Source organism: Labrus bergylta, chromosome 22 (genome assembly GCF_963930695.1).
Source record: "Labrus bergylta chromosome 22, fLabBer1.1, whole genome shotgun sequence".
Classification (NCBI taxonomy): Eukaryota; Metazoa; Chordata; class Actinopteri; order Labriformes; family Labridae; genus Labrus; species Labrus bergylta.
Genome location: NC_089216.1, coordinates 12,250,206 through 12,277,445, shown reverse-complemented (window position 1 = coordinate 12,277,445; position 27,240 = coordinate 12,250,206). Strand labels below are relative to the sequence as shown.

Below are 27,240 nucleotides of genomic sequence, written 5' to 3'. Positions count from 1 at the left end.
GACTCACCCTCTCTGAGCCCTCATACTGATAGCTCGTTCACAGAGTTGAACCTGTGACCTCCCAGTCAGAAGTCTTCCTCATACAGCTAGCTCCCAGTGAGACCTGCACATCCAGGTTCAGGTCTACAGATACAGAGCACAGAACAGAAATGAATCATTCTCTTTCACTGCTAACAAAGCCTCTTGTCTTTTTTCCCTGATATCATATATATATATATATATCATGTGCATATCCCTCATTTATTGATTGGATTGGAAGCTCTTTCTAAAAGTAAAAACAAATGTGATAGCACCTCTAATGTCTCTGCAAGCTGAGAACAGAGGATGGTGATCTGCAGGTTTTTAAATGTGTTTGATGTGCTACGAGCCGACAGCAGTCACAGGTAATTCCTGTTTGTTTTAGAGAGCTCGGTGATGATGGGAAATGATGTCTCGTCTCTGCTCTTAGTGGTGTCACCTCTCCATGTGTTCGTGTTCCTCAACATGCTTTATCTGTTGTGTGTTGGGGTGTTGGGCTTGAGATGTATTTTCAAATGCTTCATTTCAAGTGTGATTTCAAGGTCGGGCTTCCAGGTTTTAGAAGACCATCAGTTATTGTACATTTCTTGACACCATAGAATCAGTAAGTAAAGATCTTTTATCTTTACTTTAGGTGCTCTGGCCTTCCTAAATAGCTCTACATAATTTCAGCTTTTGAATGCTTTGAATTAACATGATCCCAGACTATGTAGAAAACTTACAACTTAAAGGGGCCATATGAATTCTTCTGTCTTTCCTAGACATGTTACAAAAGTGCGTCGTGCTTTTCTACCTTCATAAAACATTTGTAAAGACACGTTTTTCAGAGTATTACTGAATCAGCATTTTTATACAACCATTATTATTTGAAGGGGAAGTCTTCTTTCCTGCCTTTTCCTGGCACATTGATCATTTGCTGTCAGTTACCACCGCTTGTAGATGAGTGGCATAATGTGAAACCATCGGCAGGAGGAGAATTGCCTCGACCGCTTGGTTGAGGTCACAGTTGTTGGCTCGAAAGCCTTTCAAGAGGTAGATTAACAACTCTTCACAAATGCTCTCAGGCTGCCAATTTCAAGCAGGCTGCCCCTGAAATCTTCCTGACTTGCTTGTTGACACATGCACCTCACAGCGGGAGTATTTCCCTGTTGGAGTCAGGAGGAATGACAATGACGTAATAAAAAACAACGTGGAAGTGGCGGATGAAGCAACAGAGACTGACACTTTGATTAATTTATCAGTGCTAAGTGTAGTTAGTTAAATTCAGCATATCCAAAATTATTGAGGAACAGAAAACATGAAGTAGTTTCATTACATGATCGCTTCAGACGTGTGTAAACGGTCAATGGTCATACTTCAGTCAAGGGATATAAACATCACAACCCCCCCCCCCCCTACAACTTGCTCATGGTGAATTCACCTGAAAAAAATGTTCTCCTGCAGCTTCACAGGAAATTCTCTAGAAGGCTTGCAGGAAAGAATTCCGTGGCAAGTCAGAGTGAAAAATGTGGCTGTTTGCTTTCACACATGCAGCAAACGAGAAACAGTCAGGACGTTGTCCGGAGTTTTGTGCATTCTGAATTTGTTACCAGTTATTCTAATGTGTAAAAGCACCATAAGAATAACTGGTAACTAAAAGGGCACTCTGCACAAAAAGGCAAAAATCAAAGCTTCATATCAGTCAAGTCTAAAAACCATCGGGGTACACCCGCAGTGGCTTTGTCCATATCTTCACAGTCTTTACAAATACAAACCTGAAACATTTCATATTGTACAATATAAAGTATAGTTTTGTAACAAGTATTTATGCCAAAATAACAAAAAAAAAGAACATTTTTAAGGTAAAAAAACCTTTAGTCACAACAGTGAACTTTGTGAGTTGTGTTTCTTTCCTGTGTTGCAGCAGGCTGGTGCTAATGCCAGACATTCTTTTTAAGATCGGCGTTGAAGACATAACACAAAGTGACGGAACATTTCGGTATACCGCAGGTGTTATAATGTTTTAGACATAAGGTAAAAAAGTTTTTGTTGTGTTTGTTTTGAGGTTGATGATGACTGGGAGCTTTGCCCTGAGCTTCAGCAGAGTAACATTCCCTTCATAGTACCATTACCCCGAGTGAAGGGAAGTGTGACAAATAAAGTCATTACAACAAACAACTGGAGGGAGGGAGTTTTTCTTGTGATGGATCAAAGCCCCTTTTTCTACACTAATTATATCACTCTGTGGTTCTGTTTGAACAGCAAAATAACAGCAAGGACTTCTCACTGTTATTAGAAGTTCCTTTCACATTAAGAACGGCTCATGTTGAAAAGTGTGCTAATCACATTCATGCACTATATCTGAAGCATTTTTTTTATAACATTATTTAGATTTCAGGTTGCAAATCTGACTGAAAAATGTAACTAAAGGAAATAATTTAGTAAATATGAAAGCTCAAAGAAGTAAGAATCTGTGATTTGGTGTTGAAAAGAATTAAGTTATTGTCTTAATGGTAAAACCCAATCAAAGTTACTGTATGACTTCTACGTTATTAATAAAGCCAAAGAAAGGATGCATCTTTTTTTAGACATACTATAAAAATTAAGATGCAGTATCATTACTGAAAACATGTTCCTAATGCCAAGTATGTCATTTTAATTAAGATTCAGAATAATAAGAGACCGCCATTCCATAATGATCGTGCAACATCAGAGTTCATGCTGGGATTTTACTCAGCCGTCACTCCTCCTCACAATCTCTTGTCATGCCTCAGAACTGCTTTTTCTTTTTTTTTTTTGCTCGTGGAACATTATGCAGCTCATTTTCAGCAGAGCTCTGCAGACACAGTGTGTTCATTCAGCTCTCCTTAACTCACCGCTCAGCTCAGCACGTCCAGTAAATGTTGAAAACCCTACTGTAGGGACACTGCTGCTACTTTAAATGTTACGTTTTAAAGCTCTACATTCTGTGGCAGGTTCTAATAATCAAATGGTGACAATGTGTAAGGGAAATACCAGAAGAGGTGTCCATAGTCAGGTTTTCATAGGGCTCAACCCATTTTTGGGGCCGATATCAATATTAGGGAGAGAAAAAAATCCAATACCGATACATTGCTGGTATCTTTCATAGATCAATATTTAATCTGTAGAGATAGACAGATATAGATATACACATTTATTGTGTTGATCCCTCAAATGCATTTATCAAACACTTTTATGACCACAGCCGTCCGACATGCAGCAGAGTCCATTAACACCTGATCATGGACACCTTACTGTGCATTATTCTGCTTATACATGCCACTTGCTGCAGAAGAAGAAACTAACAATAACAACAGGTTTTCACTCATTTTGCAAACAAAATGTGTGTGTTTTAACAAGCAGTTACTCTAACTCATGGAAGACGGGAAAAAAAATGGACGACAAATAGTTTCAAGGAAATGCTTCGCATCTATGGCATATCTTCATTTTCACAAACTGTTATTGATTGGGTCCAAACACCTGAATGCATCAGTGCAGTGTCAACATTTAAAACAGTTAGGGAAGATAATCACACACAGCTGCTCTTATGATGCAGGAAAGTGTGTTAATGAAATAAAGCTCGGCGCTGACAGAATGCTCTTAGTCTGCGGTGTGACATGTTGCAGGGAATTTACTGGTTCAATTAGCTGTTGACCTCACACACACACTCATCAGTCACACTAAGTGTCCCACAATTCTTCTTCATTGAATTTCAAGTAGCACAGTGTGATGTAGGAGGCTCTGCTGCTCTTGTAGAAAAGGAACTGCACAAATACTAACAATTTTAGATTTCTTCCTGATTAAATACAATCAGATTAATTGTCTGAAATTAGCCCGAGGAAAATGCTCAGCCAGTAAAGCAGTCCAGACTAGAAACTAAAAACACGATTCTCATGAATCATGAAAAAATCTCTGAATTATTAACAGTCAAAATTTGAGCTATGATTCACACAAAGATTTAGCATTGGCTCAGTGAAACTCATTATCATCAACATTTTGTATTGAATGTTTCTAGATCTTGTTTAGTGAAGAAAAGTACATGCCATTAGGTTCTCCTAACTTCAAAGCATCAAGGAGAGCACTGAGAGAAACACCATTACAGTAATCTCTGTGGTGAAATAACTCCAACACTTCTAACTTTTGCAGGAAGTTGTGTTAATGTACTCCCCACCAACCAGAATGAGTAGGACCAAGAGAGAAATGAATCTTTTCAGGACCTTTATATTGATAGAATTTAATGTCAGCATTTGAGGTTTAGTGTTTGATCAGATTTCGCTCCAAGCTCCCATATTCTGCACATTTCAAGTTTCATCTTTTCACTAGGGGCGTTCATTGTGGCTAATTTCAAATTTAGTTAAACGCAAATTTAAATTCAGACAAGTTGACTACTCTAAGGTTAAACACTCAGAATACAGTCAAGAATTGAGCACAATATATTTAACAAGGCCAGAAACGTACCAGAGCATCAGTGGGTAAACAATGTCATGAGTTAGTAGTGTGGCTAACTTTAGCTATGCCAGCCCTCGATCCTCCTTGCATGTTAAACGTGGTTATGTACTACTCAACGGTTATCTTACGTTGAGAAGGCAGACTCGAAGGGCAGAACGAACACCCAGCTGTGGGAGTGTAACCCACCCAGGGGGAGGGGTTACTGCCCTTTATGATGTTACAAAGGGACAATCTTCAAACTGTCTGTTTGAGCACAAATTTTCTGAAAAGTGAAGCAGGTAAAAGACAGAGAGGAAGGACTTTTCTCATAATCGAGGAGGGTTTGTAGACAGACTAGGGACACATATTAGTGTTAGGAAAAAGTGTTAGGAAAGTGTATTTTGCATAATATGATAAAACAGAGCCTTTAAAGAATAAAGTAACAGAATGAGGTTCCTAATGGCACACTAAATACCCCCACACATTTTCTTTAAGGTCCTCCAGCTAAGAAATATTCCACCTCACCAAAGGTTCTCTGAGGAACAACTTCAACATCCTTATCCCTGTTTTTCTGGTTTATAAAAGGCATCAATAATTAGGAACTGATTGAGACTACTTGAGTAATGAACCCAGTTATAATGATCGAAGAGCGCCGCCCTCCTCGCAGTTATAAAGTTAATGAGTGATGGGAGATTTCATGCATCATTGCAGGGTGTTCAGCTTCTCTCTGTAGCTTGATGGGTGTTTATTAAGAGCTCTGCCAAAGATGAGTCTCTGATGATCCAGAAATTCATTGGTGACTGGTTCCTGCTTCCCAAGTGATAAGCCTCAGGCTCACTCTGAGCAAAACTCTTTTTTGGGGCAGATATGAAGCGTGGATAGAGGAGAGTGAAAGTAAGTCTGAATATAGCTCTCATATTAAAATGTACTAAAAATCTCAGGTTCAGATGGGCTAAATAGTTTTTTGTAAACCTGATTGATTGCAAACCTCTCGGGAAAGAGCCCCAATCAGGACAACATAGTAGAGTAGAGTCAGTTGTATCTCAACAGAAAGATTGAGGGTTCAATCCCCAGCTCCTGCATCCACATGTCCGATGTGTCCTTGGGCAAGACACTTAACCCCAACTTGCTCCTGCTGCTTGTCGGCAGAGTGTAAATGTGTATGAATGGATTACTTAACACTGATGAACACTTTATATAGCAAACTGCCATCAGTGGGTGAATGTGGTGTGAATGGGCAGATGTGACCTCAGATGTAAAAACACTTGGAGCAGTCAGAAGACTAGAAAGCGCTATACAAGCTCCAGTCCATTTACCATTTACTGTTACTTGCATATAACAGTATTGTGTTGTGCTCAGTGTTAAGATCTAGTTCAAGCTTTTTTCTTGTTTTTTTGTGTACTTTTGGACAAGCGTACACTGATTTTGCGTTAGCTCTATGTTCGCAGGGTACTATATAATTGTCTAATTGGATTTACAAAAAACCTAATACAACATACTAAACCTGTTGGTTGATAAAGAATGTTGGAGTTTCAATCGCTTCCCATTGTATAATTCTTTTTTTTTACTCTCTATGCTCCAAAACCATGGGAAAATGTGGTTTCTATGAATAAATCTTCTATTGGATATAGAGCTGCTGCATATCATTTTGGATTGTCACTGTAACAGATATCTGTATGTGGACAAGACTTTTGTTGTTGGGAGTGCTTAGGTCTCTGTTTGTAGTCTGAGTTGTATTCTTGAATAACATTTCAGCGGGCTTTAATTGTATGTCGGAAAACAGTCCATTTGGTAGCACATATGGGGAATGCATTGGAAGAAATGCAAACATGGAACCCATTGGCTATCCGTAACCAAATAACACTTCAAACTCAATAAAAGGGGTATGCATTCCTCCTTTACAAGATAATCAGATATGAATCTCGGTTTATAGGCCTCAGATCGGCTCAGTTTCAGAAGCAAGTCATAAACATTTAGGACGATCCAGTGTGTTTTATTTTGGGATGATTAGATCTGAATTGAGAGTTGAATCCGAGGTCCTTTTTCATTTATGGAACTGAGGAAAAAAAGGAAAAACAGGGAATAGGAATAGGAAATGCATCATTTCCTAACAACATGTCCTTGTGTTTGTTTATTACTAAGCCAAACAACGAGGCTAATCATACAAACAAATATTTTGTCATTATGTGTATGAACTGAAGTCTTTGCTACACTCCGTCATGGAAATGTTGTGTGCTTGATTTGTTCGGCTCAAATGTTCTAACCATATCACGAGAGCCATGACTCTGAACTTAATGTTGTAAACCTTAACAGTACATAATGGTACAGATGCCAAGATAGCCATAGATATGCTAAGTTGTTGCTGCAAAACATGTTTAATATGTTCTGATCTTCTTAGCACAGCTTTCACCATGCCATCTACACTGGTGAGATATGTCTTGTTGTCCTTCGTCGCTATGCTACAAAGTGTATCGATGGGCAGACTTCTTTTACGACTACATTTATTCAACACAAAATAAAAAGGAAAAAATGCAAATAAAAAAACAAACTGAATCCTCAGGATCCATAGCAACAAATAAATAACTCAAATAATATAGTTCATGTTCAAAAGGGATAGGAACTTCTAATTTTTGTGCATTATTCACAGAAAAATAAAAATGTTTTCATCAATCAGTGTATGATGTTGGACTTGTTGGCTTCTTGGTGGCTTCTTGAATATACAGGTTCCTCTCAACTTATGTTTGCTCTCTACATGACTTGATTTGGAAGTCAAGTCATGGAAGTCTCGGCTTAAATGTCCTGGACATCACTTAGCTGAATTACAGCTGGATTGGATGCCAGGAGACAATAAAAGAGAAGAGATACGTGATCGTTTTCCAGAAAGTTGAAGCTCCCTGGATGAGCTGTATGTAGGTGAATAAATGGATTCACAGAAGATTGTTGGAGCTCCAGCAGACAGATGGAGTTTTTGGTAAATGTACAGCAGGTGTTACTTGGCTTTGATCGATAATAATGGAGACATCCTGTCAGAGAGGGGGAAAACCCAGAGAACAGGACAACCCCATTTTTGCCCACCAACTGCATTAGAGTCCAGATACACTAGATTTATTACAGTAGAAACCTTTTCCATATTGCAACTGTTAATAAAGAAGAGTCAATCATGCATATAATTTATGTAAATTCTCAGCCTCTCTCCCGGCTTCATTACGTTTCTTCAAAAGCAGAAAAAGACCTTTTTTCGGCCGTTCATTTAGTGCATATTAAGACGTCAAAAGCTCCCAATTTTCCATCATGTGATTCCGTCTGAGCTCCATGACTAAATAAAAGAGCAGCGGCCTCCTCATTAGTAGTGTGATCTATATTCAGTGACATCTAACTCAGTAATGTGGCAGGGTGTCACCGCGGCTCGTCTCTATCCAACAATGTCAGCCATGGCGTCTCTTCAGATTGATAACCTTAAGGAAGCAGCACTCTTCAAACACTCGTCCATCTTTCACCCAAGGTTGATGCCAGACCATGATATTCTGAATTGATTTTTTTTTTGCACACTGAAGAGGAGATTAGTATTTCCCCTCAAGCGAAGGCTGAACGAAACACATAGCAGGGATAAAGAAAAGCTCTATGTACAGTATGAAACGGTAAAATTCCTGCAAACACAGTCTGCTGGTTTAATGTCACCCTTTAGCGTAACAGTTCATCTTCTTTTCAAAACCCAGTCAGTGACATTATTGACTGAAGAGCACTCAATAAAGATACTGGAGCTGTATGGGGCAATAAGTCTGGAGGCCTTATGATAGTATGGTATATAACATTGATCGATGGGAGAATTCTCCAACCTGCCGGATTTATTTCTTCATCCTTATACCATGCCATCTATCATAGATTTAGTTTAGGTGGCGTCAAGAGATGTAAATTAGCATATGATTATTTAAAATGATTTCTTAATTGGATCAACCAAACTTGGCTGGGGCTGGAACAGAAATGTATTGTCGTTTTTGCTGCATTGTTTCATGCATTGCCGCCTGTGGACAAAATGGTAACTGTTGTCTCTTTGCTGATCTAGTCCTGCACATTGTGAGTAGTTTTTCCTGACAAAAATCTCTTCCTGCTTCTTTTAAGCAGTCCGATGTACCACTAACTGTGAATCTCTACTGTGGAAAATGTAAAACAAAGGATTATTCTGCAGCATGTTGGTAATTGCCTTGTACTAGACCAACACTGTGGCAGCGGCAACAGGCATATAAAGTAAGAAATAATCAAACTTCTTCATGATGGTCCTGAAGAAGTTTGCTTTTGTAGAATATATCAAGACATCAGCCTAAGTTTCAGTTTGTATTGAAACCAGATGAAAATACCTCATAGAAGCTTTAACCCAAATCCTGGATGGAGGTTTTCTGAAGGCCTTGTAATGTTTGACTAACAGTAAGACAAGGGTTTGAAAATCAATCTTTAGCTCGTTCAGGTGAGTCTAGTCTTCTTTCTGTTTAAACAGATTTCTATACAACCTGATTCAGGTCAGGACAATCACAAATGTTCACCGAAAACAGGAGATGTTTATTACAACCTCTTACAGAGGTGCGTCATTGAGACATGTTTGTTAAAAAACAAGGTGACGTTACATACAAATGGTAGTGTTGGATGCTAAATCATGTCATGCCTTACAGCTTTGTATTCTGTTGAACTTATTAATATTGTAATATAATGTTGGACCTAGCTTAGCAGCCTCCTTGAATGTGACTTAAATAAATGATGAGATAATACTTTAACCATGACTTCAGCCCTAACATGTCATGGCCGACCAATAGGAGAAAAGCATGAAAAGTCTTAAATCAGGTCCTGTCATTGAACACAACATAGTATAAGGTGTTGGATGGCATTTTCCACGAGCTCACACAGTTCGCCTGTTGATGTATTTTCAGGTTCTTCTTCATAATGGTGATGGTAATGATCTAGGTCATGAAAATATTTGTCTTCCAAAAAAAATGTCACTTCAATCACAAACCTTACCCTAACCCTAACCCTAACCACCCTGAAGGGATAAAATGTTTATATGTCTGTACACAGTAACACGTTAAAGGAAAAAAAAAAGCGTCTGCAAGTGGTAATGGAAGCCTTATTTAGTTAATCTCTGTAAAGATAAGCTTTGTCCTGTGACAGCTGTAGGAAATGACAGAAAGACTAAAATCAGTATTGAACTGTGACATTGAGCCTCTCAGCACATAAAGATGTAAATCTCTCAAATCTGTTTGCTCCGACAATTTACATAATGGGATTCATAAACGAGTCTGTTTCTCTTACTTTAGCTAATATGCGCAAACAAACGATTTCATGCATATTACATGAAATACTACCTCAGCTTGGACAAAGTGTTGACACCCGTACTCATTATACAGTTAAACATTTCAGCCTCACGTGCTAAAAGAGAAGCATGCGAGCAATTAGCATTTTGATGCACTTAAGCTAAAAGCTGATTTCCATCTATCCCCATTGTGTTTGAAGTAGATCAGTTGGAGCTGGTTAAGTTTTGAATCATTCATGTGTTATTCGTTTTTTTCTATTATTATGTCTATACTAAAGGTATTAAGAGATTGATATCTGGGTTAATTGTGTCTTTTCTAATTTATTCATTCAGAAACAAATTGTCCTTTTTGCACAAGTGTGAGTCATGACGTGTGAGTATCTCAGAGCTTCAGGGGCCCCTTTGGGCGTTATTGTACGTGCATCCTTTTCTTTATCTTTTCCATTAATTTGCTGAGTATCACATGTTGCTAATTAGAAACAACACCGACTCTTCTCTGACCTTCAGAATAAGATACAAGTAAATCAGTGTCATTTCACTATGAAAGCAAATCCCTGCTTCAGTGTCCTTGAACAAGACTGTGAACTCTGAAAGGAGTCACAGTAAATATATTCTGTCTTTTAAATATACATAACTTGTTACATTATTATAATTTCTTCTTCTTGGGACTAGAAGCATTCTATTGCTATTATTACATCTCAACTATTACAATCATTCGCAGCAGCATTTGAGCTAATGTGTGGAGCTTATTCTTCCACACCTATTATATTTCCCAAAGAAATAATAAGGGAGACTCAATGAATAATTGATCAGGCACAGTTTTTTTTTTCTATCTTAGAGGGACACTTACCATATGCTGTCTGCTTTGCCGTCATGACCTTCTGAAACGTCCATGTCACTCATCATGGCTGAGCTCAGCATGGGAGCCGAGCAGAAAGAGCTCATTGAAAAGCTGTCATTAAGTGAGAGAACGCAAAGACAATGGTAATGTGGATTTAGTGAAGAATAAAAAAAAAACTCTATTCTGCAAATCACTTCACTGAGACATGAAGACATTTTATTATGACAGTGTTTAAAGCCTGTTGGGCTCACTAAAAGGGGACAAAAGAAACAAGTCATACAAAACATAATTATCCTCCAAAATATACTGCACCACTTAGAAGTCTATTGGGGAGTTTTTTCTTGAATATGTGCAATTACAAACAACATCAAGTAAACTGCAGTGCTGAAGGATTGCTCATTTGTCATTAAAAGTTTACATTATAATCCATCCTACGTTCTGTATTGGCCCATCAATAATCCATGACAAGCTGGACAGTGATATATGAGCGATGGAGTTGAACATTTTCTGCGTGGTTGGTAGGAAGTGAATAGAAAATGGTGGAAAGCCAACGGGATTAAGATCTAGCATCACACGCTTTTACAATCCTGCAGGCAGATATTTGATCCTTAGAGAATGCAACATTTGAAGTCCAATTACACAATCATGGACCGTTCCAGTCAAACTAGGCTAGATCTAAGCCCACCAACGGTTTCAGCATCAGTGTGCCTCATTAATTCAATCCTTTAGGCACAAAAAAGATCTTAACAGAATCAAACGCTAATATTATCATCATCAGAGAACATGTAAGACTAAGCAGAAAGATTGGATGGAGATCATCATCATCATCATCATCATCATCATCAAGCTTTACTTTTAAATAAAATAAATACAAGAGCAATAAGAAAGAAAAAAAATATATATAATAAAATAGAAATAATTTAAAAGCTTGAAATTACTACAATAATTAGTCAACAGTTAAAATCAAATAAAACAGTTACTGAGAAAAGAATATTCCTAAAGTGTCCAAAGGGGATTCATGTGCTAAATATCAGATCATGTTGTCAAATATTCCAAGAATTTGCTACACTAACGCTAAAAGCTGTTTTTCCTGGGTCAGTCCTGGCATGAGGAACCTGGAGAGCGTGTTAAAAAACGGACCAGGGTTCAGCTGTAACAAGGAGGCGATGTGGGATGGTAACTTTACGGTAAGGGCTTTATTGATGAATAGATGCCAGTGGTTATTGAATCTTTCAGTAAGAGTGGACCAACCTACCTTATCAAGCAGCATGCAGTGGTGAGTCTTAGATACCTTACTGGTGATAGTTATAAGTGCAAAAGGACAAACAGAATCCAAGGGGCTTTAGCGTAGTAGTAGTAGTAGTAGTAGGGGCAATGAAATGAGGTAAGCAGAGTCGTGGAGTTAAAATTGTTATGACACAGTACCTTCTAGTCTTAGTCTACCTGCTTTCAAAGATTTTTTTTTGTTTGTTTGTTTTAAGATTTTTTTTTGTGCTTTTTGTGCCTTTAATGGATAGATAGGACAGTGGATAGAGTTTGGAAATCAGGGAGAGAGAGAGTGGGGAATGACATGCGGGAAAGGAGCCACCAGTGGGAAGTGAACCTGGGCCGCCCGCTTGAGACGACAGCCTCCATACACGGGGCGCGCGCACTAACCACTGCACCGCCTTTCATGGTTCTTTTAAGGATCAAGATTAGAATCCGTCCCTGCAGATCCACCAGGAAAGATAAAGACACATTGACACTCACAGCTCACTGACCGGGTTTCCCCTCAGCCTGCAGCCTCACTGCCAAGAAAAGACCCAGATTAATATTAATGCTCTGGTTGATGTTAATGGGCTGACTGTGCTGGCTTGAAATACTTTGCTTCACACTTCAGAGGACGAGTTCTGTCAGCACTTTCTCAATCACTCTGCATCGGCAAAATCCGACTTTGACCATTTCAAGAAGGTGGTTAGTGGCTATTTACGGAAAGTTCAAGGCTTTTATTGAATCCTAAAAGAGAAATGGGCTTCCCTTAAATGCATCTATGCACGAATATCTGACTTGCAAATGTTGGTCTAAAAGCCCCGCTACAAGCCAACCAGCATCCTTTCAGAAAGTACAAATGTTCTTGAAAATATATTCAACTTTGTAGAAAACTCCCTGGAGAGTTATGCTTCCTGAGAAGAAACAATTGCCATACAGTAATTGAACGACTGGGTGAGTCAAGGCAGTCAGTCGTCCCCTGACATAATTCTCTCACTCTTGAACGGATCAGAGGCTAATACAAACAAGGCTGACTGCTTTGTAGGGGCACTTATCGGTTCATTGTGCTGTGAGCGGCTCAGCAATGCCATCCGTCAGTAGAACCTCTGAACATCTGTGCGAATAATGTCTGACACCGCATGAGAATGAAATAATGAATCACTGACGTCCCCCTGATGTCTTCACAGCTCTATCAAGATAACGCCCAGTGAACTGTGGGAAAAAGCCCAATGCGTGAGCAAACATGCTCTCAAAATTGAATCCCACTTGCAACTATAAGTCATTTTGCTGATAATAAAACTCCCGCAAGGTGACGGATAATAGAACTTTGACTCAGTAGCCTGGCGCCTGCATCAGTAACGAGGCTCCTTTTTGCAGCAGACCTGAGCTAAATTAGAGTTTGATTGCTGTTGCGTCACTGAGATGTTACCACTACAGGCCCACATTGGGTTTAGAGGTCTCTTAATTGATTCCAAGAGGCAAATGAATTTATGATTAGGGCCCTTCAGCGCTCTCATAAATCCTATCTGTTAGTAATTGCATCAACAACCATTATAAGGATATCAACATCTGCCTTGTGGATTAAAGAAGCAATTGTCAAAGACGCTTGGTTGAAACTCAGGGGTGCAGAACAAGAATTTATTTGTGTCATGTCAGTATTCTTTATCCTCGTTACCAATCATTAATCATGGAGTAAAGAAAAGACCAGTAGCTAAATATTCAAGAATGCATTAAATATTTATCAACAAGTCTTTTGTGCTTTTCTGTATTTCAGCACTTAATAAATACTCAGTATAGAAGAAGGAAATAAACTAAATGTACAAAAACCCTGATTACCTTAAAGGAGATGGTCTTCAATTGGTCCATCTACCCATACAGAATAAAGGATTGTATCATTGTATCATTATGATTATTATATGTGATTTTTGGGAAATCTAATGACGTTGATTAGGTATAAGGTTTACTGCTTTGTATTCTTAGTTTCCCGTGATGTCACACACGTCTCGAAACACCCACCTGATGTCCAAGAAAGGCTTCCTGCTTCTGTATGCTGCGCTCCATTGCCACCTTTTGTGCTGTTTGAAACAAATGCTGTATGTGGTTATTTCCACTAAAGACAGTTGTTGATCAGTTAGATAAACTGATCGATGGGGAGACAAGCCCAGGTTGTACTTCTACCAAATCGATGTGAAAAAAGAAAATCCAGAGAGGAGTTTCCTATAAATGAATGCTATAAGACGCTCTGCTGTCACTTGAACAGAATGGATTAAAGTTGGAAGCTAAGGAATGAACTATTCTTTCAAAAGTGATTGGCTAAATTTAGTCATCTCCATGAGTTCTGTATGGAATGGTTGGCCTGTAGTCAGTTATACTACATTGGACCTGTATGATCCAAATTAAAGAAATGTGAAACACTCTGGCCTCCTTACATAAACTCTAGGGTTAAGAGTTCTCAAGTTTAATTGTATTAGTCAGTTATACTCATGTTGGTGAACTCTCCTTGGGGCTCGACTGTGATATCAGACATAGGCTTACTCAACATTTACCTTGAAGCACAATGATCTGTTTTACAGAAAAGCAGAATTAGCCTTCACTGTCTCCTCAATATCACATTGTGAACTGAAAAGCATTGAAGGCATTAAGCCTGGAGTTTAGAGTGTTTTTTAAAAATAGGCTCCTGACTTTCAAAAGGTTCACAGTGAGATGGACTCATTTCATTTTTGGAACATTTATTTCATCATAAAAAAAAAGCTAATTGATGACAAATGTATTCCACTTGCCTCAGGCCTGATAAGAGGGACACACTTGGTTGATTATTAGTTGATTAGGCCGGTTATGAATCATAGGACATATTGTGCGCACACTGCATTTCATCTTCCCTGGATTTAATTAAACCTCACAGAGACAGGCCTGAATGATTTAAAAATGTAGTTCTTTTTTTTTTAACATGTTCTGTTGCGGACCACGTCTATCTGTTCAAAACGTGCTGCTCCGTTTACCTCGACAACATGTTTATTGCGTGTTGAAGTCCCTTCCGTGCAGGCAGAAATGCCATGAATGCTGAATTAGTGCCCTTTGAGAGGCCATGCAAGATGCCTTTAAGCCTTCAAGCTCCTTTAAGGCAGCCCCGCGGGCAGGGTCCTTAATTGAAAGGGACATGAAGAACAAGGGATAGGTAGGGAGTGCATAGAGGTTAGAGTACTTCCTCTTCCTCAATCATGGTGCAGGATAAATGTCAAGCCGTGGAAAAGCCAGGCTCAGAAATGAAGATGACTGCTGACCCCATGAAATGTCAGCTTATGTTTGTGTTGTTATTGAAGAAGATCTTGAGGAAGATTTCCTCTAAAATTATATTTAATTATGAGTTATAATTTACAAAAGCCTGTTATTGGCTTACATAACTCCAAGAAATTAGAAACTTTGCTAAACCGTTCATACTTTCTAACAACATACAACTCTGTGCGACCACGAGCCTCTACACACTTCCAGAAAGAGATGTTTATTTTGCTTTAACACTACCTTGCTTAGGAGTTATTGCCATTTTTTTTGAGGAATCCTGCATTGTATCATTTTCCATGCAAGTAGGGTCAAGCACTCCCAGGTAAGTGTGGAGGATGAGCGGTCACTGCAAAATGAAGATGCAGATGAATCACTCGTAAATAATTTATCACACCGTCTCTCTCCACTTATTCACCCAGAAACTCGACTCAAGCGTGTCTGCTCATGTGAATAATATTAACGAGTTTCCTTCTGTGGGGTGACAAAGTGATCCACATAGGTTTAAAACTAGTGGGAAAACCAAGTGTAGTCAAGGGGCCAGGATTGACCTGAAAATGACTCACAATCGTTTATGCAAGGTGATATAATGATGTTGAACCCTAACAAACACAGCAGGGCTAATGTCAAATACATCACACCTCTACCTCCTTGTGACCCCTTTAAATCAAATATACTTTTGATTTAATTTGAATGATTAAAATCCAGTTACCACAAAAGTTGCCCAGTTGTATCCAGAAACATATGTGTTTCTACAGGCTTAAAGAAGGACAGAGACTATTACAGATATTATTATTATCATTGTCTCCTGGTCACTCTGATTACAAGTGAGGGAAATTCAAGGTGAAAACAAGCTCAGGGACAACAAATAAGCTAGCACTTGCTAGGCTTTGTGGTCCTCGGAAACTATGTAGACTGGGAGTTGCGTCTTTTGGAAGTTATTGTGATAGCTCACCCTTACAGGCTGAATAGTATTTAATGCAAAATAAAACAACAAAAAGTATCTTCCTTCACAATCAATTAGCCTTCCAATACCTCAAGGCCTGTTGTCCTGGCTGCCTCCTCCACTGAGAGCTGTAGGCTGAGATTTATGAGCTTTCTCTCTCCTGTCTGGTTTCTTTTTTCTAAACCCTCCCCGGTACAAACAGCAGTTCCACTTAAGTGCTAAACCGTGTCTGAGCTAAGATAAGTCTCAACACCGAGCCAACAGGAGCTTTTTTTTTTTTTTGGGACGAGTGTCCATCTGCTCTTTTTTGGATTTGATAGAGTCCCCTCTAATTTTCTCCAAAGATTAAAAACACCAAAAGTTTTCTTTTGCTGTCGTGTTTACAGACAGCAGCAATAGTTTCCAGAACTTTTCACTTCTTTTCAACAACTTCTTCTTCGAGTGAACAAACCCTGAGAGCCTGAAGTTCATCTCAAAACAAAATGTTTACTTAAGAACTGCATAGTCTTAAAAGCTAGAATATTCTATTTCATATATACTCATTGATCCAAATGTACTTTCTCTCTATGATGATCAAAGACATTTCATAAAAAGCAGGAATGCCATCAGCACTACAATTTGAGTTTCATCTTTTTCGCTCACTTGAGCGTCAATAATCCTGAAGCGTGACCAAATCCTTCCGAGCCACAGCACATTCAGTATTTCTCCTGATGTCCCTCTTTTGCTTTTATGTTAGCACGGGGTAGTCTTAAGACACAGGTCAAAGGTCAATCTTTGAAGACTTGGCTCATCGGCACCTATCTCCCAACACCCCTTCAAACTCTCACAGAGAACGCTGGTGTGAGAGCTGTCCTGCTGTGTGAATGTTAACGCTACCTGCTGAACAAAGGACAAACAAAGGATACATCATCACATGCAACGTGCACACTGGGGAATCTCCAAGCACTACAGCGAAACTGATTAATTCAAGCAGAGGCATTGGATCTTTATAACCAGCCTTTTTCACACATAGTTTGAGAAGAAGAAAGAAGAACATCACATCACTTTGATTTCTTCTGCAAGTTCTGATCAATATTAGAATTCTTCCTGAGTCTGACCCGAAGACTGAAGAAGTAGACAAAGCCACCATGAGCTCGTTCATCGGTTTGTGATGAGATGCATCGCTGCATCTGCTGACATCAGCGCTGTTGACAGACATCGGACCATCGGCAAATAATGTGGCATGCACCCACGTCAAGATGCCTATCTGTTGTATCGTATCAGTTTAAAGCTCACTGTTGATTCACATGTACCAGAGACAGTTCAACACTTTAAATACATCCAATCGAATAGTTCATTTAACAAACACAAGATGATAAAAAGCACAACATTTACAAAGAATGAATGACATATCAAATCGGTATCAGGGTCAGCAATTGATTTACTTGTTACTTAATGAAAAATCCAAAAAGACACGCCAATCCCTCAGTGGGTGCTGGATACAAAAACACCAATAGGTAAAGAAAAACATACAAGATCGACACACAGGGAGCTCCCATTAGAAGGACTAACCTACTTGTTACTTAGAAAATCCATATCGGCCCTTTTTCAGGGTGCATCTCTATTGACAACCTCTCATTTGAAGCTCAACATTTTGGTTTTCCCCATCTTCATTTTTGCAGCCTTATTAATGAAAGATTTGTTTTTAGATAAACAGAAGTAAATGTTTCTGATCAGTGACCTACAGACGTTATAAGTTTTGAAACAGTTTGATAAAAAAATGTTTTTGTTAAAATGGCAAAACAAAAGAAACTGTCAATTTACCATCAATTAAGCTCCCTGTGCGATCAAATTAGTGCATCCACATATTCCTGCATTCAAGTAGTTTCATAAAATTATTTGACTTTTAAATGGTTCTAAACATTTTTTTGAAAAAAACTAAGACATCGGGGGCCGTCAAATAGCATAGTGGTTCTGTTGTACCCCCCATGTACTGAGGCTATAGTCCTCAATGCAGCTCAAATCCCAGCTCGGCCCTTTGCTGCATGTCAACCCCCTCTTTCTCCTCCCAGCACTACCTGTCTCTCTAGCTGTTCTAACCAATGAAGGCAAAACTGGCCCAAAAAATCTCAGACTTTAAATTGCCTGTTGAACAATAGATGCAGAGATAAATTCGTCAGATGATAGATCCATTAAATTAATAAGTCTGAACATGTAAAAAAAAAAAACATTTCCAGCAAACATTCTCCTACTACTTCCTTTGGTTTCCAGTTACAGAGTATTACTGAAGAGCACTGGAACAACCTCTAATCCTGGCATTTCACAGAAATGGAAAAATAATTCTTCTTGCAAATGGCTCCTGATGGCTGTTGACAGATAGTTTGACTCCAGCTAGCTTTAAGGTCACTAAGAGGCCTGCAGGAGCCGGGTCGCTCCTTTGCAGATTACAGATGTACAGTCAGCTCTCTGCGATGGTTTCCCAGCTCAGAGTGGGGACAGTCGTATCGATTCTGTCCCCACTCTTCAATCCATTATCAGGCCTCCATCAGGACAGCCAGGAAGCCTGCGGTTATCTGATTTCTCCTTTTATAAGCAGTTTGGAAAACAGCCAACAAACTTTGCAAATATAACGGGGAGCTCTCTGTTTCAGTGTTTTCCCTGTGCCATTCATACAGCAACATTATCTTTTATATTCTTCTTGATTTCCCTCCACAGACATTTACATCAGTACACAAATGCACACTTCGCTGTGAGCTGGTATTGAAATACTGTATTTGTTGATCACAGAGCAGCGCAGTAAACGACTCGTTCTTTCCAGAAGCCTGATGTCTTAATTACACAGCTATGTCTGCCAATTGCTTTATAATGACTTTGCCTTCCCTTTGCGCGCTCTGTAGTTCTATTTCTTTGACGGGCCAAGTTTCATTGCTTGGGGTATTTCCCTGGAGAGTGCAGCCAAACCAGAAATCAAAGTTTCCGTATCTGACCAAGATTCTTATTTGTAACTGCTGGACTTGCATAGAACAGCTTTATTTGGAAGCTGCTTTACTGTTTCATGTTAAAGATGAATAAGCACATTCAGCAAAAGTCTAATATTACTCTAAAGACCAAACCACTGTGAAGTGATATTAAAAGCTTTTTTATTTGTTAGAGCTTTACTTTTTCATAATTAGAAATGTGCTTCATATTAAAGTACATTACGTTATACATATTATTAAGTCACTTCACGTATTTAAGGAATGTGGGGGTCTCAAACCTTACTGGCATCTTGTGAAGGTGCTACGACTTCTCAGAAGGACGGTGGGGAGGAATAATCTATTTTTCACCAAGAAATCCATAAGGCGTGTGAGTAACTTCACCTATGACCACAAACTGTAGTTTTCAATTCTCTTGTGTATGAATAAGAAGAACATTATCCATGTAAAAAAAAGAGCTTACCATATGCATAGATTAAAACCTTGGCGCTGGTGGAGCAGCTGTCTGCTGGGGTAAAAGTATCTCAGTAGACAGAATTGTCCGTGTTATGATCGGTTGTTATTCTGAACACAAAAACACAGTTTTTTTAAACGGCAATGTTTAAACACCATAATGAGATTAAATAAATCCACACTTTCCCCAATATCCAATCTTATTTAGCTGTAGGTTCAGTGACAGCTCACTCTGTCCATGGTGCTGAAATGACCACATACACGTTTAAGTGTCCTTATGTACATGTGAGGACCTACAATGTATTCCTTAGTCTCTTAAATGAATCCTAACCATCAAAGCTAGATGCCTAACCCTTGCAATGCACATTGATTTTTCAAGGATTGGGGTATCCTGTATACATGCTTCCAGCCTTTATGCTAAGCTAGCAAATTCCTGGCTCTAGTTCTATACATGTTGTTTACTCAGGGTGTTGATGTCTCATCTATTTCTATGAATTGTTTACAGTGTCATATTACATAAGAAAAGAAAAACACTCCTACTCATGTAGCCTGATTCGTAAGCTTTGCAATGCTGCTGTGAAAAACATTGGATTTGTTGTGGATCTACTTTGACATCAAAATCAATACTGGTGTCCATAGACGGCCCGTTATTCTACAGGATACATTTACCACATCTATCATGGATCAAACAGTGTGCGAGTCCTCACTGAAAGCTAATCAATGTGAAATATTGTGGTTTCTGTCTTCTCTTTAACTATCACACTGCGTCAATATGCCTACTGTAAGTAAACACTCATTATCTTTCATCAACACGCCGGGTCAATATCCCTTTGTGAAACCCTGAATCAAAATATATCAATTCCAATTATCCATGAGAGCGTTTATTAAAAACTGCAAGAGGTGCCTATCGCTGCGTAGGTCCATCATTCAAATCTGTTTGTTTGAGGCGGCGTGCTGCGACAACTCCCACTCATGCTCTCTGGTGTGAGAGTGAAAAGAACGATGAGGGAAGCAGAGGGATTTAAGTGGCTTTCTAAAACACAGTGGTTTGAATAAATTGTCATTTAAATAAAGTGTTGAAGTTCCCATGAATCACGCAAGTCTTATGACAATAGAGCCATAATTGTGTGACAGTAATGATGGGTAGACACGGGCACTGTATCTCTTACTGAGTTTCTTTGTTACAGTTTTTTACTCAGCCATTTGAACTCTGCTTGAGAGTGGCCTTTTTAACTTGGAATAATTGCTTCTTTATCAAATTTTAAGTTTAAGACAATTTTCTTCAGTGTGTTTTATTATTTTGCTCAAGGCTACAGAACCACAAAAAAACAAGCAATTCCTAAAAGAAAAGTGTAAATATCCCTCTTTCACACCACTAACTTTTCCATTGCTCCCGACTCTGATTGGAAATGAGGCACTTTCTTAATGCAGCTGTTTTTTAACTCTACAGAAATAGAATCAAAGTTCCACTGAAGCAATGGCCTTGAGTACTGAGTGGTAATTATTTTTTACATTTTTATTTCAATACCCTCTTCAGTTAATCTTTTCACTGTTGGCAGATGTTATTCATCTCCTCTAAGTGGTAAATGTTCAGTTATCAAAGGAGCTAAAAACAAAAATGACATTTGAAGTTTTTGGCATGAGTGTTTTTAGCTTTGTGGTCAAATCACCTCACCCTTTTCTTCTTTTTGTACATTAGTCACTCCATGATGAAATAGTCCACACTCAGTCATGTTTTTAAGTTTATATAACGGCTTAATAAAAAAAAAAGAGTCGATAAGAAACTAAGGCCTAACTGTATACCAGCTTTGCTACTTTTCAGGCATATTTCACCACACCTTCTAGAAAGGAAAATGACGCAACACACAATTCAGTTTAAGTAGGCTATATATTAAAAAAATGATTTGAGTCTCCTTTTATCATGAAATGATTGGTGGGCACTAGAAAATTTGCTTATTTGATACATTTGTTGAAAAAGTTAGAGGAGAAAACATAACCAACATGTATGTATGCTAAATATGAATCTACCACCAGAAGACAGCTAGATTAGCTTAGTATACAGGCTCAACATATGTAGCTAGTTAGCTTAGCCTAGAATACAGGGAATATAAGGAAAAACAGCTATCTCTGTTTACACCTATTAAAAAAATGGCTTACAGGCACCATCGACTAAATGTATTAGCCTTAACAGTCTGTAGCCTGAATATGAAACGACAGCCATGAGGTAGTAGCTTAAGCTAAGCCTAGACGCTGGAAAAGGCAGTGAGAACAGCTAGCCTGGCTCGGTCTAAAAAAGGACTCCATACAGGACCCTTGGACAGCATATCTCATCAGTCTGTATGCTAAGTTCGAAGCTGCAGCTAGAAGACACTTGGGGTAAACAACTTGCCTTGTCTAGACATTAAAAAAAAAACAACAGCTACATAAGGCCAACGTGTACGAGACTCTTCTCATGAGTTTAACAAGTACATAGGTGTGAAAATGTTGAGATATACTAGGGTGGTTATTCTTGGATGACACAGTGACTGCCTGGAGTCCTGCTGTCACCATGGAGACAGGGTTTTTTTACTTAGATTTTTGACAAAGGAGTCAAAGGAGGATTTGTTAAAGGAAGGTTTGTTAAAGGAAAGTGTTGCTGTGAGCATACGTTTTGAAAAAAAAAAAAAACTGTTCAGACAAAAGGAGTGTTGCAACAAAACCAGACATATTATAAACCTCTTTGACATTTTCAGAAGAGAACAGGGCAGACACCTGCTTCTGGCTTCCCTCCAGGATTAGAACTGTCATCATTGTACAAGAGTATTACATTATCTGCACACGAGTGGAGTCATAGATACAGACTGTACAGAGATAATCTTGTCAACATTATGCTGAGCAATGGTTACTCTTTCACAGCCTACTCCACTCAAACTGTGAGTCATTTCCAAAATATCAACTCTTTTTCTGTTGAATATTTCATTCTAATCAAGAGACACATTTCCCTGTTCCCTTTTAGTTTACTGAGAAGTTAAACAGCTGAGACTAAAGACATTCAACTGGAGAGCTCCAAAGAATAACTAAATATGTGTTTAAAATACTTTCTGAACTTGTAGCTTCATTAATCTCTGTGCTGTAGAGTTTATGAAACCACAATGTTTGACGTTGAAAAACAAAGCTTATAATTCTTATAATTGTGGACTAACAACACAATGACAAACATCAGAACTACTTCTGGATTATTAGATACAGCATTACTAAAATGTCTGTAAAAGTTCCCCCCTGTCTGCCTGCACAGACACATAATGGTTTGTTGTCCTGAGTGGTCAGTGTGTGTCAGACATAATGTAACAAAGCATCAAGGCCTTTGTTCCAGCCCCGCTCCTAATGATGCTTTCCCCCCTCGTTCACCTCATCAATGACAACCTCACAAACTGCAGGCCTGCTGTGTTCAGGGCGTCGGGGTCTTGCTTGGGGCACTAAGTGCTTCATGTGTCACCTTTTTACAGCATAAAATGCATCATGTGCATTAAGAGGGCATTAAATGTCACTACTGTAAACTAGAAAAGTGATTTCACGCCACAAAACAATAATATTCCTTTAATATCATCATCACATTTCAATGAACGTTTTCCATGGAACAGCTATCACAATGCTATTTAAACCCAATATTACTTTTCTTTTTCTTGAAAAGCAGGAAGCCAAGAAGGAACTTTTTTAAAATATTGATTGTTTTTTAAAGTAGCCAATAACCAAAGACTGAATAAAGCAGCAGTCTCATGTGTGTCATCCACTGTTTCTGAAGTCGAACGATGGCAGTTGCCATATCGGAAGTTCTGTCTCAAAGTAACTTTCTGTTCACTTAGCAAATGGCAAAGAGGAGGAGCTCAACTTTAAGCCTTCTGTCAAACGACTTAATAGAAGCTTAGCCTTTCTATAATCAAAACAGATGAGTTCTTAAACGATTTATCCCCCGTACTGTTTGTTCCAATGAACAAACCAATAATGTTCATTGAATAAGGATGTGAACATTTTTGTTTCTGCTCTTAAAATGGACATTTAAACACGGGACTTCTGGTGCTGTTGCATCCCGCCCTTAACTGGACACTTGAACTGCAGTTTTTTTCTGCATTTCATAATTAGCTTTGTTGTCAAAAAACGCAGTGATAATCCAGAATGTAGCTACAGTATAGCGCTTAGGTCCCGTGCGACATGTTGGAGGGACGTCTCATTGAGGCATTTCATTGGACACAGAATGAGTAATCGCCTTGTAGAGCAGGTGGAGTTTTAGAAATTTAAAACGTTTTCCAGGAAATAATACCTAAATTGGATTTAGTTTTTTGGCCGGAGACAAGTGCAAAACATTTAATATATATACAGTATATATTGTAACAAGAGAATAAAACAAGAATCTATTATCAGCTAGGATTTTCTCTGGACAATAAGTGCTAAAGTGCACCAAAAGGCTCAAATGAGAGTCAGTATCTGCCATTATGCATTCACAGTATGTCTGACTGCTGTCAGGACAATAAACTCAACAGGAACTCCTACAGCACACGCAGTCTAAGGGGTACTTATAGAGGAGATGGTCGAGTGGAGATTTGTGGAGATTTGCTTTTAGATGATCATTATGCTTTGGAGCACTCACTTCCTGAACGTTTTTTTCTACTGCTCGGCTCCTATATAACGTCGTCCCTGATATTATCCACCTGTGGGTTGGAGTTCATGGACAGCTGTGCATGTGTTGGAAGCTGTGTGGATAAGCCTTCATTGACAGCTGTTTTATTCAGTGTTCTAATGAGAAATAATCACAAACAGGATTATTTTGAGATAATAGTTTGTGATGAAATCGTACGATTTCCAATCAAAAGTTGTTTTCCTTAAATTGGGCTGTTTAAAGTCTAAATCCCATTTCCAAAGACATGGAAGCTCTTCAGAAGTGACTGTTTATACTAATGAGGGGAAGCAACTAACATTAAAAGAGCATCCCAAGAAATGGCAATCAGTACATAACCCAAAGGAATCTGATGCTCCTCAAAACCATCATTATTTGATATGATTATGTCACAGGCTCCACCTACCTCACTTGTCTTTTGAGAAGAACTTCGCTTTCTTCCCCAAAATCAGCAAGTCATTTAGAGGACTGTTTGTATCGTGCTGAGTTGAGTCATGCTGTGTCACACAGCCCTCACTGTGATAATTGCTCAACTTCACAGGCGTCTTCTTGTACATTCTCTCATCTGCTTAACACACAAACACCGACAGGAACGCTTAGGGAGGTGGAGTGAGGTAAAGAAAGGTAGAATAATAAGGGTAAAGAGAGTAAAAGAGTTGAAACTCTCAGCAGCTGAATGATTGCTTTGGCCGTCAGCGCCTCCTTTTGTGTGAACAAAGGACTAATGGAAATCAATAGATGCTATAGACAAGAAAAAAGTGAAAAAAAGATGCGATGTGGTAATGATGTCACTAAGTGGATTGTTGTTATTGCCCTTGTACTGTGAACCACTTGACAGTTTTAGTTTTTCTCCTCTCTCTAACAGTCTGCAGAGGAGCATCAAATGATGCCGCTCAAGTGTTGGTGTCTGGGCATTAGTTGTTGTTAAAAAGAACAGTCCTCATTTGTTTCATTACGTAACTCCCACCCAGACAAGCATTACTAAGCTCGACCCCAAGTGTCAAGAAGAGACGGTCAGACACAAATGTATTCACTCGTTTTTTACAGTCAGTAAAACACAGCAGCTGCCGGTCTATTTCACACACTCCTCGCAGTGATATGATGGATTTCAAGTGCTTCTCGCCTAAGCTGAGCCGACTAAGATCAATACTTGGCACAGTGATCATCTCTCCCTAGGTTGTGTGAGTGAATCATAACTAGACATGTGAAGCGCAGCCTGGAGCAGCTTAGCAGATAATGACAGATTGAGAGATGGAATTTGTTGGCTGGAGTGATTAGCTCCAAATGTCCTTTATGTAGTGGTGTTATCAGGAACAATACAGAACATTAAGCTCCTATAAAGTCTCTGAAATACTTCTATTATCTCCTTATTAATCATTTCCACTATTTGAAAGGGAAAAACAGGATTTGGACTGATCTGAAAAGCTTCTATAAACACTTAGTATAGTCAGCAAAAGACAAAAACTCAGGGTGTGCCGACGAACATATTAAGAGAACTAATGTGCCATCACTTTTGTGTGAGCGTGTGTGTTACACCATTCAGTTGTGAGCTTGTGTGGATGCAATGAGGTTGATTGCCTTCTCAGTTTTCCTTAATCTAAATGGAATGCTTTGAATATTGGAGTCTTATTAAACTAGAATGTAGTCATCAGTATATAATAGCGTATCATCAGCGTAAAAGAAAAGGACAAACCTAAAAGCATCAGGCAACAAAAAGACTGCATCGCAAAGGGAATAAAAGCTCCACGGTGAAGAACAACAGCAAAATGAAGGCGTTTCCTCTTGAAATGCCCCGTGGGCATCAAGTGCAGGAGGATCTTTCTGTGTTTGTGTGAGACATTAGGGGTCCTAATCGAGTTGGGCTGAACAAGGCCAATGAGTAGGGCCCAATGACCAGAGCAAGAAAGGTCAGCGGCTTGAGTTTATTGGGTTGCCGGTTTGGAAATGCTACTGCACCCTGCAGGCTTCTACCATTTGCAACAAATCACTTCCGACAGATAAACCGATCAGACGCTATTTGTGGAAGCATAACATTTACTTATAAGCCATGAGGTTGTAGGTTCAAGCATCAGTGGCAGAGTGAAGAGGCAGCTGTTCAACACTTAGTGAGGCCACACTCAACACGTGTGATGTTAAGTACTTGTGTTATGATTCCACATCCATAAACAACTACTTTATAACTGCAATGGTGAGCCAGTATCGCCTTAATGAAAAATTGATTATAAACCAGTCTATAAAGCAGTCTGGTCTGATTCATTAAAGACAAGACATTGACCCTTTAAATGACTCATTTCTGTGTCCTTTACATTGTCTGCTTCTCTGCCAGACTCCTGAAGAACATGCTCGGCTCTAATCTAATTTATCGCAGCACACTACACAGAATAGGAATTGATTGAAACACAAGGAAAAGAGTGACATGAATTACAATTTCATGCAGTGAGGAAGGACAAATAAGTGGATGGCTAGTCCGTGGGAAACAAAGGTTGTTTAAATCGTTTAATAAATCATCTTGTGTGGACGTGTTGGACATATTGAATGAACCTTCAAAAGTTATGAAGTTGAACTGGTGACATCATGCCATTAGTACAAGTTGGCTGAAAGGTAACATTTCATATTATTTATTGTTATAGGGTGGTCCACCAGCTGCTTCAGTTGTTGAATGTACTGATAGGACGGCTTTGTTTTCACAACAGAGTTGGTGCTTTAACTTTAAGTGTGGTGGACTAATAACTTGTAAAGACAAAACCTGAAGTCTACTACTTAACTTTTATCAGCAAACTGTAACCAGTACATTAACACATTATGATCTATTGTTTAATAGTAGCTTATTTACACACCCAGCTGTCAACGAGGCACTTAAAGATTAACTAGAAATATTTTAAGGTGACCCGGCTGGTGAGTCTGAGTCACTGTTATTTTACCTCTGGTTTGGTCTCCACCATCCTCTGAGTAAAATATCTGACTCCTAAACCTCTAACTGATCTACTGTGTGGCAGCTGGTTGCTTAGTTTGGTATTTTGGTCCAATATTGGAGTAGGTGGTGTACCAGCCCAGGGTGCTGTTTTCTTTTTGTAACTTTTTTTTGCTTGAAACTAAACATGAAGTTGCTAAACAGCTAAAAGATAC

The 27,240-nt window shown here is 38.9% G+C and overlaps 1 long non-coding RNA gene across 2 annotated transcripts in view; it reads left to right on the top strand.

Annotated features, from left to right (window-relative positions):
• Positions 1-27,240, top strand: part of LOC136177436 (uncharacterized) — a 96,005-nt gene that overhangs the window by 62,038 nt on the left and 6,727 nt on the right. The window lies entirely within an intron of this gene.